The sequence below is a fragment of the Agelaius tricolor genome, unplaced genomic scaffold (genome assembly GCF_023055355.1).
Source record: "Agelaius tricolor isolate 1412-34295 unplaced genomic scaffold, bAgeTri1.0.p SCAF_11, whole genome shotgun sequence".
Lineage (NCBI taxonomy): Eukaryota > Metazoa > Chordata > Aves > Passeriformes > Icteridae > Agelaius > Agelaius tricolor.
The window spans coordinates 21,024,539-21,039,115 of NW_027269271.1; the positions used below are offsets into that span (position 1 = coordinate 21,024,539).

General features: G+C 46.9%; 1 protein-coding gene across 2 annotated transcripts in view; it reads right to left on the reverse strand.

Moving 5' to 3' along the window:
• ERI3 (ERI1 exoribonuclease family member 3) overlaps positions 1-660 on the reverse strand; it is a 129,481-nt gene extending 128,821 nt beyond the window's left edge. The window contains exon 1 of one of the 2 annotated variants that reach the window (XM_071436573.1): positions 558-660. The gene's annotated coding sequence lies outside the window, so the exon portion shown is untranslated. The remainder of the gene's footprint in view (positions 1-557) is intronic. The other variant, XM_071436574.1, reaches the window with a different exon arrangement.
• Between the last annotated feature and the right edge of the window lie 13,917 nt (positions 661-14,577).

Sequence of the window (14,577 nt, forward strand, 5' to 3'; positions counted from 1 at the left end):
TGCCTGCAGCTCAGCCCGTGCCCAGCCCCTGGGCAGACTGGCTGTTTTCCCTTCCTCAAGCCCTGAAAGCGATTGATCCCGCTGCACCTGGGATCTGGGGGACTGCTGCCACAGCCACCCTCCAGACCTCCCCTCCGGGCCGCGGAGGGCCCGGCAACCCGGGCGTCGAGCGGACGAGGCGCCGCCACCCCGCGCCCTCCCCTCGGGCCGGGGCCGCCCCCGGTCCTCACCGGCACCGGCACCCCCACCCTGCCCCGCCCGGCCCGGCCCGGCCCGGCCCGGTCCGCAGCCCCACGCCCCTGGTTCGAGCCCCGCCGCCGCGGGGGGCCGGGCCGCGCCCCCGCTCCGCGCCGGGCCTTTACCCCCCGCCCCGGGCCACGGCGGCCCCACGTCTCCGCCAGGCCTGCGGGGCCCCCCGCGCCGGCCGGGCCCCGCAGGGCTGGGCCGAGCCGCCGCCCGCCTCCCGCACCACCCCCGCGGCGAAGCCGCCCCGGCCCGGCCGGGCCGGGCCCCGCGCCCCGCACTCCGCACCACGAGTGCCCGGCACCGCCACTCACCGCCCGCACTCTGACCCCCGACCCCGCGCTGAGCGGCAGCGCCGCCGCCCAACCGCAGCGCCGCCCGCCGCCGCTGGGGGCGGGGCTTCCGACCCGCCGCGCCCCCTCGCGCAGGCGCGTGTCTCGCGCCGCCCCGCGGGGCACGCTGGGGGTCGTAGTTCTCCGCGGCCGGCCCCGCCGCGTGGCCGCGCCTCGACGCCGCGCCGGGTCTGGGGGCGCCGGTTCCCACCCCCCCGTGCTCGGCGGGATCTCATCCTCTCCCTGCCGGCCCGACTCCTCGTCTGCCCTGGGGCGAGCACTTACCCGCCTTGTGTCCTCAAGGGCCATCCCAGTGCGTGGCTAGGACACCTCCCCCAAGTCCTGAGGGCTCCGCGCCTCTGTGGTCACTCACCTCTCTTAGCCGAAACCTGTCCGAGCCGTGCCTGCTCTTTGCTTGACTCCCCTGAGCTGTGGCACCTCCTCCCCACTCCCGATCTCTCTATCACACTCTGCAAGGGTTCTGAGACCCGTCCCTGCTCGCTGCTGCAAGGAGTCCTGAACGGGCTGCCCTTGGATTGTCCCTTTCCGGAGACATTCGAGACCCACCTGGAGGTGTTCCTCTGTCACCTGTCCTGGTGACCCTGCCTTGGCACGGGGATTGGACTGGATGATCTCCAGAGATCCCTTCCAACCCTAACAAGTCTGTGATCCTCTGAATTTACCTGCAATGATACCTAATCTTTAGCCTACTGATGCATCCATAACTCTTGGAATCTCAGCTGCAATGACAAGTGTTCTAGCTGGGGCCATTCCCTGCTATTCATTGCTTCCTTCCCCACTTCTCACATTCACTCACACCTCCACACTTCAAGCCAGCAGCTCCTTTGCACACCCCTGATACTCCTCATATGCATGATGAACAAACTCAGAGCACTGATTCATGCAAACAGGACTGTGAGGGATTCCAGAGGCCGCCTCACCCATCATTTGCCTGCAGGCAGGAGCAATCCTATCTGTCACGCTCTCCTCTTAAAATAATTCCTTAAGCCTTTCTCTGGCCCCATGTCTCAAAATACTGGACAAAGATAAGTATCAGAGTGCAGAGATCACTGACTGATGCTCCACACGAGGTGTGAATCTGTCTGGTTCTCCTGCCTCTCACTGAGTTGCTGGCTCCTCAGGCTGGATTTATCCTTTCCTCTGTTTGTGTGCAGCCTTGAACTTGAGAGGCCTGAACCATGAAAGTATCATGTCAGAACTATAAAAATACCAACAGCAAACCATTTAATAATAGTAAGAGTTCCTTTAAGTCCTCTTAGATTTGGCATCTCTCAGCTTCCCACCCACATAAGCAAGGATAATGTGAAATTTTACTTCTAAGCTTAGCTATATTGCTATGATTTGTCAAGTCATTGGTGACTGATGTATGGTTTGCCAGGAGCCCAGGAGAGTGAATTGAAGGCCTTTGCACTGTGATTCCTTGAGCAATCTATCCCTGGCCCTCCCTTAGCAGGGATGGAAACTGGCTGAAATTACACTGCAGTCCCTAAGCTTGAAATTTAGGGCTCACAGCCTGCCTGTGTTTCTAAGAGGATGAAAGAGAAGAGGCCTTTCCTCTGCTGACCTCTTCATCTTGCAGTAAAATGTAATTCCTTGGTCTAGACAAACGATGAAGGGCTCATAGAGGTGTGCATGCCTTTTTTTCATTTGCCAAGCCTCGTGCTGTTTCCCAGGCAGTACAGCAGGCGGATTTCCTCCTGCCCAGTTCACTGGGGAAAACCCCTTTTCCCAGATGAGTTATCTGCAGTAACCAGGGCCACACCTTGGCTTCTGCCGGCTTCTGTGACCCAAAGACTGCAGGACAGCAATGAGATTCCTTCAGCAACCAGCAACTGCACTTTCAGAAGGCCTTTTTTCTGGCACAACTATCAGCACCCAAACCAGTTCAAAGAGAGCCATGTTTTACGAAATATTGTCACTGTTTCTGTATTGTTCATGTCCGAGCCTGTCTTATGCCTCAAATGAACACTGCAGGCCACTGAAAATGTCACCTACAGATTAATCTGGCTCACTCCAGGCTTCTGGAAAAATAAATGAGGGTGATCAATAGCTATCCTGTGGTGTGCCCTTCAATGCACGTGGCCCCTGTAGCATCCTGACTGGGAACAGCTCCCCTGCCCAAGGGACTGTGCCAGTAGAGCACATGGTCAATTGCCATGGGGCCCTAGGCAAGGAATGCTGACAAACTGGGTCATGCAGGTGGGGAACAGTGGTCAAAAGGGCTGATAGTTGCTCATTAGGGCCACCTTATTTATTCCAGGTAGCACAGCCCACGTCAGTCCCGTGACCCCGTTGCCTCAGGACCAGCTCTATCCAAGAGCAAGCGAGCGTGATTCAGGAGTCACTCTGGTGTCTTAATTGCTTGCCCTACTTTACAGATTTTGAGATGACTAGAAGAAGCCCATAGGAAATAGGGTCCATGCTGGGGCAGTGTCTGCTCTGTCCTAATTTACATGAAAGACTGTCTTCAAACCTTGGGTGGAAATCAGCTCAGATTCCAGCTGTGACCTTCTCTCCTATGGCTGGATCCCTCTGCTGCTGCCAGCAACCTGGTCTACAGTTACCTGAAGTTTTATTTGTTTTAAAACCCCAACAGTTTCTGAGCAAAGCATAATTTCATTCAGCACAGATGTTAAGCCACCACTGGGCTGATGGATGGACAGAGCTTGATTAGAAAGTAGCAAATCAGTGGGGCAGGGTAAGGCGGGAAATACAGAATAAACCCCCCTGACCCCATGTGGCAGCTGCAAGGGATCCTCTGTGTGAAGACAGGGCTGAGCTTATCCTAACCCAAGATCAACTATCAGGTCTCTCTCTGCCTGCTGCTGGGTCAGCACAGAGAAGGAGGGACATTCTCCAGCCCTTCTCCCAGTGCCTCCTTCCCAAGGGTCCATGGAGCACAGCTCCTTTTAAAGTAATGGGATTTTACATTATTATGGCACAAAGAAACATCAGATCATTTTAAAGGCAACTCTGTTAATACTGTTCAGCTGCTTATGCTGAGTGAAACTTTTAAATGTCTTATAATACACATGACAAGTAGTTTTGTATCACTGTTTTCTACTTAACAAGTTAATAACGTGCCAACCCAAATCCTTCAGTTACTAATGCCACCGGTGGGACTCATTAACCAACGTGAGTACATATTTAAGGGAATACTAATACTCACAATGTACATTTTTATATTCATGTTGTCATTCTTGAAACCACAGCTCAGTTCATGTATTCTGTTGAAACATTTGTTTGCAGAGGATTTCTCTCTGCCTTTCCCTCTAAACACAGAGACTATCACTGGGGTATCATTCTGGTGAATGATATTAATGACAGCCTGTCATCCTGGAAAGCTATTTCGAGCTGTCAATTAAAGGGTGTTTTGAAAGAAAGCAGCTCATTCAAACCCCATGGGAGCAAGTGTGTCTCATTGTCTGACAGTGACCCCCTTGATGAATTTGGGAGCAGCAGCAGTTCTGTGGGGCTCGGAGCTTTGCAGATGAAGCTCAGGGCTCTTGGATGACAATGACAGGAGATTTTAAAGGTGCTGGTGTCCTTAGCAAAGAAAAGGCAAAAGGGTATTTCAGATGATAAAAGCAATCCACAGGTAGGAGTATTGGTCAGGAAAGAAGTCCCAGGGATATGAGCCATTCTCCTCCATCTTGTAATATAATTTCCTCTCCAACATCCACATTTATCAGCCTCCATCTTCAAATATGTCTTTTTACTTGCCCATGCTAACCCAAGTAGAAGGCTTCTTCAGCTTTTCTCTACCTGATAGATGGAAAAATCTCTAATTCCCAGATAAAATGTAATTATAGCTAGTTTACTCCAATTTATTCTGGAAAAATGATCCTTTGATTTAGCTTGTTGGTTTCTTTCTCTCTCCTGGTGTATTCATAGGCAGCTCTCAGATCCCAGCCATTTTTGCCATCTTTGCTTTGGTGGCCTAAACAAGCCATTTTTTCTTGTGTCTCCTTAGCATCTTATCTTTCCATTTCCCACTCTATCTTAGTAGACCTCCTCTGCACCTGCTTCAGTTTCAATTAAATTTTCTTGAGCATGAGTGCCCAGGCTGGTATGTGGTATTCCTGAGCTGGGCTCCAAGGGCTCGTACAATATATGTCACTTGACCCTATAAATATCACTCATATAAACATGCTTGATTTCTACATTTCCCCCCTCAACAGGGTGGTCCACTCTCAGAGTTTTCTCGTTCCTTTTATTTTCCTAAGCACTCCTTGCGCAGTAATAAAAATGTACAGACTCAGTGGGGATCTGTTTTAACTTCAAATGTGCTGATTCAGTTCAAAAACCATTAATTCAGCCAGAATCAGGGCCATGGGGTGGAAATCCTTTTCCAGTTAAAACAGAGGTGAGAGGGACAGCCTTTGGCAGGCTAGGAAATAAAGTGCATTAGAAAAACATTGCAGGACATCAGAAAGTGGCTATTGACTGGGCTATGTTACCAGAGGACAAGGGAATCTTGGACATTTCACATCAGGATGGGATGTTTCCATAGGAGATCTGCTTGGATTTGAGCAAACTTCTGGGGTTTGGTGCATGTGAGCATTTTATTTCTCTAGTCTGTGCCTTGCTGGAATGGTCAGAATCATTCCTGCTGGACCTTCTATTGACTGAGCACACAAAGCTAGTCAGACAGGCTGGTCCTGTCTCCAAAAAAATCCCACTTTAACCACAAGTGCAAGAGGATGCAGAGAAATACAAAGCAAACATAAACAATTGTGTTGCTCAGGCTGTAGATCAGTGCCCTTGCCCTTTGTGTGGGTCCCAGTGAATCCAGCTTTTGCCTCTCACTCCCACTTTGTACGTGGGATGAGCAGAAAAACTGAGTGTGTCAGGAAGGCATCAGCACCAAAACACAAAACAAAATGACCCATCATCAGCAAAGGATTTCCTCAAGATACTTGACCAAAGGAAAACAGACTGAACATCAGGAGAAATGTCCTAAGGCTGTGATGCATTAAACTGTGGGATCAGCTTCGGAGAGGAGCGGTGGGAGCTGTGAAACCAGCCACTTACAGCACTGTAAAACGTCCCATTGGTGCCAGCATGATCTCAGCTCAAGGGAGCTGCACTGAATCATCTACCATGCCTTTTCCAACTCTTGCTCCTAAAAATCAGACCTAAGAAGTACAAAGAAAGAAGGGCAAACAGTGATGTCAATTTGCTAAAGAAACACAAGCTTTTCTACATTATAGTATGTCGTAAAACCCTTGTGCTCACACTGTATACTTAATCTTGATATTTCAATGCCATCCACAAAGAAATTCAGGCTTAACCCTGGTAAAAAATATTGTGCAATTGGGTGCAGTTTATTCTTTATATTTTAATAGCTATAGCAAAACTTCACTGCTAACTAGTAAAAAAAGAAAAAGAAAAAAAAGGGAAAAAAAGAAAAAGCTGAATGTGTTTTACAGCTATGTTGTCATGGGAAAGCTGTATTTCAAAGTGAGGGCATCAACAGCAGGGAAATGGGAAATTTTTAAGCATTTTAAACATTTTTAATGCAACATTAAAAAAAATAAAACTCTTCACCAAAATGTCTTTGCCAGTATTTTAGCTAATATGTTGCAGTGTGTAAAGGAAGGGTTCTGACGCCTGCACAGGCCACCCAATACTGAGCTGCTCCTCAAGTGTCTTGAACTCTAAGTGTAAATGGAAAAAACATCTAAAATTAAGCATTTCTCCTGGAGGAACACATTGCTGATAAAGCAAATCTTCCCATAGGACAAGCACACCTGCTGGAAGGTAGAGAGACATTTTTATGTGTGGGATTTTAACTTGAGATAAAATACTTTTCACGGGCAGTCATATGGAAGACAGCTGGCCAAAAATAATAATAGAGGAATTTGTGTCCCTTGGGAAATTCTGAGGTTTCAAAAAATATGATTTTTGACCTAAGTTGGGACAAACAGTTTAGTGCTTGGATTTTTTTTGTCGTTGTTTAATGACATATTCCCAAATAAAAAAGTGTATTTCTTTTCACTTTACCACTTTGACATTTCTTTTGTTTTATTTTTACATCATTCTAGAAGCCCAAACCATCCATTACACCACACTGTTTCCTTTCCTCATACTGTACATTACATTGACAGGCATGATCCCCACCCTTTTTTAAGATTCCTATTAAACCAGTTAAATGTCTTTGTGAAACTCAATATAAGGAACAACAAGGATCCCTGCCATAAACTGGGGCTACAGTGGGTTTTAACAATTATTTTTCAAATGTGCCTTTAAAAGATGGACATAAGAGACTAGAGCAGGGGGAGGGTGCCTGGCACAGTCTGAATGGCCCCAGGGAACATGATTGTTCCTGAAAAACCTGAACTACCCCTTGGTCTGATGGCTGTCAGGCAAAGGGCCTGGCACAGGCCTGTCATCACTTGTGTTTTGTTTTTTTTGCTGTGGGCAGGGAAACAAAACTTCACAAAGGAAAAATATTTTACCCAGAGAGCACCTGGTTTCCCCCCAGCTCAGGAGATCCCATGTTTTAGGCCAAATGCTTGGACCAAATCAGGTAAAAATGTAGAACAGGAATAAAACAATACTGTCAGAAGGAGATGAGGGGGGAAAAAAAGACAACACCCCAAATATTAATATTTTAAATAATTTCTCAGCAAAAGCTTGGATAATGTTGATACACTCTAGTAAATGTTCCCAGTTACTCCAATCAGTGTGTTCTGGTAGAAAATTGGTCTTTTTCTACCAGAACACACTGATCAGAGTAACTGGGAACTAGGAAAAAAAGAATTACTTACTCTACCATGAAATCTCTTAGGTTCATAATTTATTTGGACTCAGTTGTGATGCTTTGTGCTATGGAAAACTTCCTGGATTCAACCATCCTCTAAACTGCCCCACTGAAACGAAATAATTACTTGGATAGCTCTAGCCCCTGCTGCTCCAAGTGTCCAGAGCTGTGTCTTTGAAGTAGTTCCTAAACTCCTGACCAAAGCAGCTCCTTTCACCAAACTTATGACTCACCTTTATCTCCAGGAACACACACCTCCAATGGACAGCTGAATTCACCAGGGAGGGGAGTAGAGGGTTGCTGCCTGCTCTGGGAGTCAGACCCTTGCTCTCACATACTTTTGTCTGTACTGCTTTAATTTCCCCACTATCTCCCCCTCTGTTTATTCTATTTTTTGCCTCTTTGTCTTTTATCTCCAGTGTTTGCAGACCCTCTTTCCTTTTCCAGCCTCTTTCTCCCTCCCATCATTTCCCCTAGCTCACTCCTTCCTTCCTTCCTTTCTTTCTTTCTTTCTTCTTTCCTTCCTTCTTGGCACTCTCCTGGAATTTCTATTCTCTCTTCTCTCCTCCCTCTCTTCCATTAGGACTTCCCCTAATGCTGCAGGAGGTACCTGGGCTGACAGGGGTAGAGAGGGTAAGGACATGCCATGTCCAGAAAAATCTGAGATGCAGACATCCCGCTTGCCAGGGGACCATTCACAGATCCTGCTTCTGCTGCTGCTTTCAGTCCACAGGTACCAGTGTGGATTGTCACACAGGAGTGGGAACACCTAAGGGGTTCTGGGAGACACAGCATAGAGTTCAAAGGCTGGAGACCTTGACCTGTGTGCTTGCAATTGTCCTTTGAAACCCAGGAGAAGGAGCCTGTGGAAGTGAGTGGTGCATCCTCCCCCAGCCTCCTCCTTTGCTGCAGCCCTGAAAGTAACTGACCTTGGAAATATCAAAATTCCTTTCCCCCACCAAAATTCTCACTCAGATTGGCTGCCATTGGAAAGCACAGCTGAGACCACTGAAATCTGTCCCACCTGTGACCCACACTGGATGGCTGGGAAAGCTCCTCCAGCTGAAGAGGCCAGCATAGTAATGTGCTACCTTATCTCTAGTGCCACCGACTTCAGTCTATTTAATTTTCCCTTTGATTTTAATATAGATTTATTGAAAACAACAGTTATCAAAACAAACTGCACTGGCAAATTGGTGTTCGTCTGTAGCTGTACAAGCACTATAAAGCTGCCAGAGTATGAAATAAATGGTGCTATATGGGAGGTCAGTTATTGCAATAGAAGTTCCCCAAGGATTTGCACTGGGCAGTTTAATATTTTTCTTATTACCCTCTTTTCTTTTCTACTATTTATGTCTCTCTGTTTAAATTTAAAGCATACAGCCATCTGCTGAGGCAAGCATCTCTGATAAAATCATCTCTGGTAAACCTTTTCATGAGTGGGCTTCCCTCAGAATACCAGCAAATACTGTTGTGTCTCACTTAAAATGCAGACAAATTGAGACAGGGAGGCCAATTTTTCCAAGGGTTTGCCAACTAGGCCAGCTCTTTTCTCCCCTCTCCTTTTGAAAAGGTTTGTCCTTACCTCATGCTCCTTGAAAAAACCCTACTGATTAAAGCCCTGCTTCTTGTCATGTTATTTAACCTCCATTTAAATTCTGTGGCTGTATCCCACCTTACACACATCATACCTGGTATCTGTGGGCTCCTCCCTACACACGGTTCTAAAAAAATCAAATCCAATCATAGTCTAAACCTGCTCATCAGAAGAGATAAAAGGGTTTCTGTACTGATCTCCACATCAGGAGAACACAAATCAAATAACATAACTGTCAAATGAGGAGCCGGGGTGTTTAAATGCCTATAGAAACAGGAACTCTAATTACAGAAACATCTGTAATGTAACTAATATTATTTACATTAGAGCAATGCTAATCCAGATGAGGGTTAATGTCCCTGCTCCTAAAACATTACAGTTTAAATAGACACGAGACTGTGAGAGGATGGAAGGAGCATCAGCATGCTCATCCCTGCTTGAAGACCAGCGTTGGAGGCAAACTCCTCACGATAGAAGAGGATGAAAGTGAGCCAAAATGTGCAATAATGAAGATAAGTTTAGTTGCAGCCAAAGAGATCAAGCGACTTGCTCAGCCTCACACAAGCTGCCTGGGGGGGTGGCAGAAAATGAATAGAAACCATGGATGGCTTATATGAGTCTCTTACTCACAACAACATTACTCAGCAGTGGGCAGTGCCTGGATCTCACCGAGTCTTGCACTGTGCCCTGCAAACATCCAGTTCACTGGGAATCAGCACCTTCTGCCACTTCCTAAAGTCAGGCTGTGGGTTTTTAGACCAGGCTGCTCTGTGTGGACCTTTTTCTTCATGTGAGAGGCACAAGCCATCATTTTAGTGGCTCCAGGGAACAAGGCATCTTGCTTTGGCTGACAGAGACAATGGAGAGCAATAAAACTGCTCCATCCCCTGGCTTGATTCACTCATCAGCCCATCAACATGCAGACAACCCACCACATGCTCTGAATTGGACCTTTGGGCCTTAAAGTCTGCACCCTGGAGGAACTCACTCCAGGTCAAAATCCTCCTACTCTTTATCAGTCTGTACCAATTGGGTGCAAAACATGGAAGTGCTTTGTCCTTTATCCACTGTGGTGTCCAGCTCTGGCAGCTGTTTCCCAGCTTCACAGAGTGCTGATGAGAGGACATACTCTCCTTCTCCTCCATCCCGCTCCTTCCCAGTCTCTTCTTAGTGCAAAAGCTTAATATTCAACACTTGCAGCTACCAGCAGTTTAGAGACCACTTGTGGTCCTTCCTGTCTGGCCCAAGATACCCCACAACAACCTAGGGTTAGAAATTACCTGTTTAGACCATATTCCATTTGATATGAATTGCTGAAGTGAGGTATAAACAGAAAGAGCAAGTATGAGCTTGTCTAGCTAAAGCTATTGCAAGATTAAGTATAGCCCGGATCCCTTAAGGGATCTCAAACATTTCTCATCCCCTTCAGAAACTTCCTGTGAGAATAGCAGTCCTACACACCCAAAATGAGACAAAAATCTGTATTTGGAGGGAAAGGATCTACACAATTTGGCACTGGACCCAGCAGGTTTCCCAGGGCTCTGGTAACAATTCAGCACAAAAGGGAAAGCCAGCAGGTGAGAAACAGAACATGAACAAGCCTGAATGACACATGCAGCCAGATTGTCTGCTTTGCTGACAATTGATGCCATCCCTATTACTGGAAAATTGTGTAAGCATGCTTCCCTAATGCCTGGCAGCTTATTGCTTCGGATTGCCAGTTTCTTGTCATGGCTTACAGCTTCTGTGAGCTGGTGTAAAAAGGCTTGCTGTCCCCAAGTTTAGTGGTGGAGGCAGTCACTGCACAACCAGAATGTGCTTCTCCAACCATCTTGTATGCTTTGGGATTCTGCAAAGTAGCAAGTGTGTTATTAACACTCCTGTGGCACAGCTAGAAAGTCTGTCTTCTAAAGAAACTCACCATTACATCTCACTGCTGAGCATCAAATACCAGATGAGGGAGAGAGAATCCCACAAACAAGACCTTCTGAACCAGGGGGAGCACAAGGATTTCCACAGATGTTCCTCTAAACAGGACCACTAGGAGTCCAGGGCTGAGGTTTTTAAGTTGGACAATTTATTCTTACCATCTCAAGGAAGGGTAAGTGGGGAGACTGGGGACAGCAGCCACAGGACAGTAGAACTGTGCAGTTTAGGACAGCAGCCTTGGGCAGGCAGAAGATTGCTGATGGCTGATCCAGGCAGGCAGGGACTGCAAGTAAGGACCTGCTACAGAAACAGTTGACAAACAGAGTGCTAGAGCACTCCCCTTGCTTCTGCTAATATTCCCTCTTCACTCTGGCTCTCCATTTCTTTTCCTTTCACTCCTGAAGTGTCTCATAAGGAAGGACACGCAATTTGCCTCTCCTGGCAGAGGAGATATGACACAAGAGTGTGGTTTCACATCTTTACATCCTTCTTACATCCTCCACCTACAGTCAGAAGTACCCTGTAGCTGTAATGGGTAGGCAGAGCAGAGATGGCAGTGAGAGGAAGGAACAAGAAGAATTGGAGGCTGAGGCAGAGCATCACTGTGAATCATTGCAATTTCCTCTGATCCTGTTTTATCATTGGGGGTGGGAATGTAAAAGATGCAGAACCTGTGTGAATAAGGTCAAATTAAATCACATTTCCAGGCTGGGGAAATTACTTTTGCCTGCAGCAAGAGAGGTGCACAACACGAATGAAGCAGGGGAGGTTCATGCCACCAGGCATGCTATATCCAGCTATTGCAAGACAGAAGGAATTTATAATTAGCCCACTGAAATATATCCCTGCAGGATTTCAGTGGAGGGAGGAATCATGCCAGTTGGATGTGTAACAGAAAGACCAACTGAGATCTGATTCCAAACCTTATGGGAGACAGCTCATCCTTATCTCAATGAACATGTGTTTCCGTCTAATGGGATGACATTACTCAACAGGGTCAACTACCCACACGCTCTGAAGACATAAGAGAGAGACACTGAACATCTCCAGGATAATTTAAACATGACAGCTTCAAGAACATAACTGGGAGAAAGACCCAGATGCTACTGAAGTTCAAGATTTCCTACAAGAGCACACAAATTGTCAGGTCTGTTTAACATCTCCTGGTCAAATCTTACCACTGTCTCTCACTGTCACAGCCTGTGGAGGGAGAACAGTGCTGTGCATGGGTGGCTTGATGAACTGCTAGAAGGGTGGATGCAAAGGAGTCTCCTGAAAACCAGCCTAGAACACAGGACTGGAAGAAGTGACCTTTCACATATTTCACATACAACAGGGAGAAATTATTACATGCAGCCTGACTGGTTATACATGGTGCATTGCAGGCACCTGGGAATTTGGGCATTTGCCTTAAGCAGCTCACTGTCTCACTGCTAACAAAGGAAAGTGGCTGACATGGTGAGTGCAGGTGAAGGCTCTCAGCTGTGAGATGCCCAGTTTGGGGTGTTGCTATCACATTTTTGAATTTTGACTAGAGTCAAAAATGCTGGAGTGTGGAGATGACCAGAACTAGAGCTCACCTAATCCATGTCTCCTTACCCCTGGTGCCAGAGGCAAGAAACTTTGCAAGGGAAAACTCCACTAGCAGGACAAGACTGCCAGTTTCCTCTTCACACCAGCTGCTGTTCCAACCTGTGCTGTAAGGGCTTATGCCTCTTCCAAGTTTAGTTGTTGTTATTTGCTCTTAAAATTCAAGCTATTCTTGTTATCTGAATAATTTTCTGAATTACAGTAAGTTCTACTTTATTGATCCCATGGAGGGGTTGAGTCTGCAGGAAAACTGCAGAAGCAATAAGATGTTCCTCCAACAATCAAGGCAGGAATCTGAAGGGCCATGATTTGTAGGGCACTGGGACTGTGTGATGGGATATGAGGCATTTGAACTGGATGGTGGAGAAGGCTAGCTCAAGATAAAGCTGGGCCAAGATAAAGAAATTTTGAGTGTATCAGTTTCTGAACAGGCTCGTGTCTGACAGAAAGCTGGCTTGTTGCACGTATTTGCCTGCTTTAAATAATTTACTGCTAGAGTAATGTGAGCTGGATTAAAGGACAAGAGAGGGGCAAGAAAACAGAATGGGAAATGCACGTGAGAAGTGACTTGTGAGAAAGACTGGTAGAAAGAAGATAGATATTTCTCAGAGGAAGATGGGTAATTTCCTGGGAGGGGAATAGTGACAGTCAGGCACCAAGTCCTGAAATTCAGCAGCAGGAGTTTATTTCTATATGAAATTTAAAAAAAAATCAAAAAATTTAAGAAGAGATTGTGAGAATGGGTGCTGGAGCCAGGTTTGGTGACTGAGGTAAGGAAGAGCTGGAGCTCTGAAGCACATCAGCCTCTCAGAGAGGGAAGGGATGATCCTGAGGAGCGATGCTCGGTTGGGTCTGTAGCATCATCACCCTTCCTACTGCAAATACCCTGACAAGTGCTTCAGAGCTGAACTCTCTGCTGGGGCACCACACGTGCTGGGGCAGAGTGCAAGGCAGGTTAGGCAGGTTGGGTGCTCATGAGGCAGCCATAGAGACAGGCTTTCCTCATGCCATGTCCCTGCTGGGGCCACACTGCCATGGGACCAGGATAGGGGGGTTCAGCATGGAAGTCCCAATCCCCAGGGAGAGAGTGGTTAGGCAGAAATTCCTGCTCCCCTGTCCTGCCACAGGAGGGGTTTGCTTTGCTGGAGAGGAAGCTTTGCACAGAGTGTTCTGCACAGCACAGAGGGATGGAGAGGGAGAAAGATGTTTTGCTTTGCTCTCATATGAACAGAGACTGGTTTGTATTTCAGCCAGGATTTTTCTCCCTTCAGGTTTAATCTCCAACTTCTATTAAACAGACAGATCAGTCTAGAGAAAGAAAGTATTTATTTATTTGGTTATTATTATTTTTTCTAGAGAGGAATACCATCTCGTTGGCATGACAACAGTGCTGTGGGCCACCATAAACACTGGATCATTAGCACCAATGCATTGGGCCATTATGTAGGCTTGGCCATCAGCACGGCTAAGGTGTGTGAGTTTATGGTGCAATCCCATTCATGTGACAGCATGGGAATTATCACAGCAGTCACAGTAGTGAGCACTACAGCTGATGCTGAGGTGCAGCCTCATACAGAATTACTTACTGCATTGGCAGAAAGCATTTTTCCTTTGAAAGAAGGCAGGCACAAAGCATAGGACTGAAGTCACCCATGGTGTGTGGGGTGCCTCACATCTAATGCAGCTCCCAGGATGGACCACAAACATCCCAATACTCAGCACTTTAAACTCCTAAACAACATCCTCGTGTCTTATGCAGTACCATGAGAAAATGCCTATGCTTATAAGACACCAGTGTATTTTCTCCCAAGAACAGGCAGTTCCCACCACTACAGATGTGAGTTCCCACCACTACAGATGTGCAGGGTGCTCAGCATGGCCCTGAATTACATGCACAATCTGTATGTTCTTGGGAAAGAGCAACTTGTCTTCCTTTTTACTGTAAAGCCCCATTTCAGCTTATACATCTGTAGTAGATATTAATAACAATCATGCTGCACTTGGCTGCTGCAAACTCTGACTGATGAGAGCAGCCCTAACTCACACAAGTTTCCAATTGATTTTATCTCATGTTAAGCTCTAACTAATCACACCAGAGA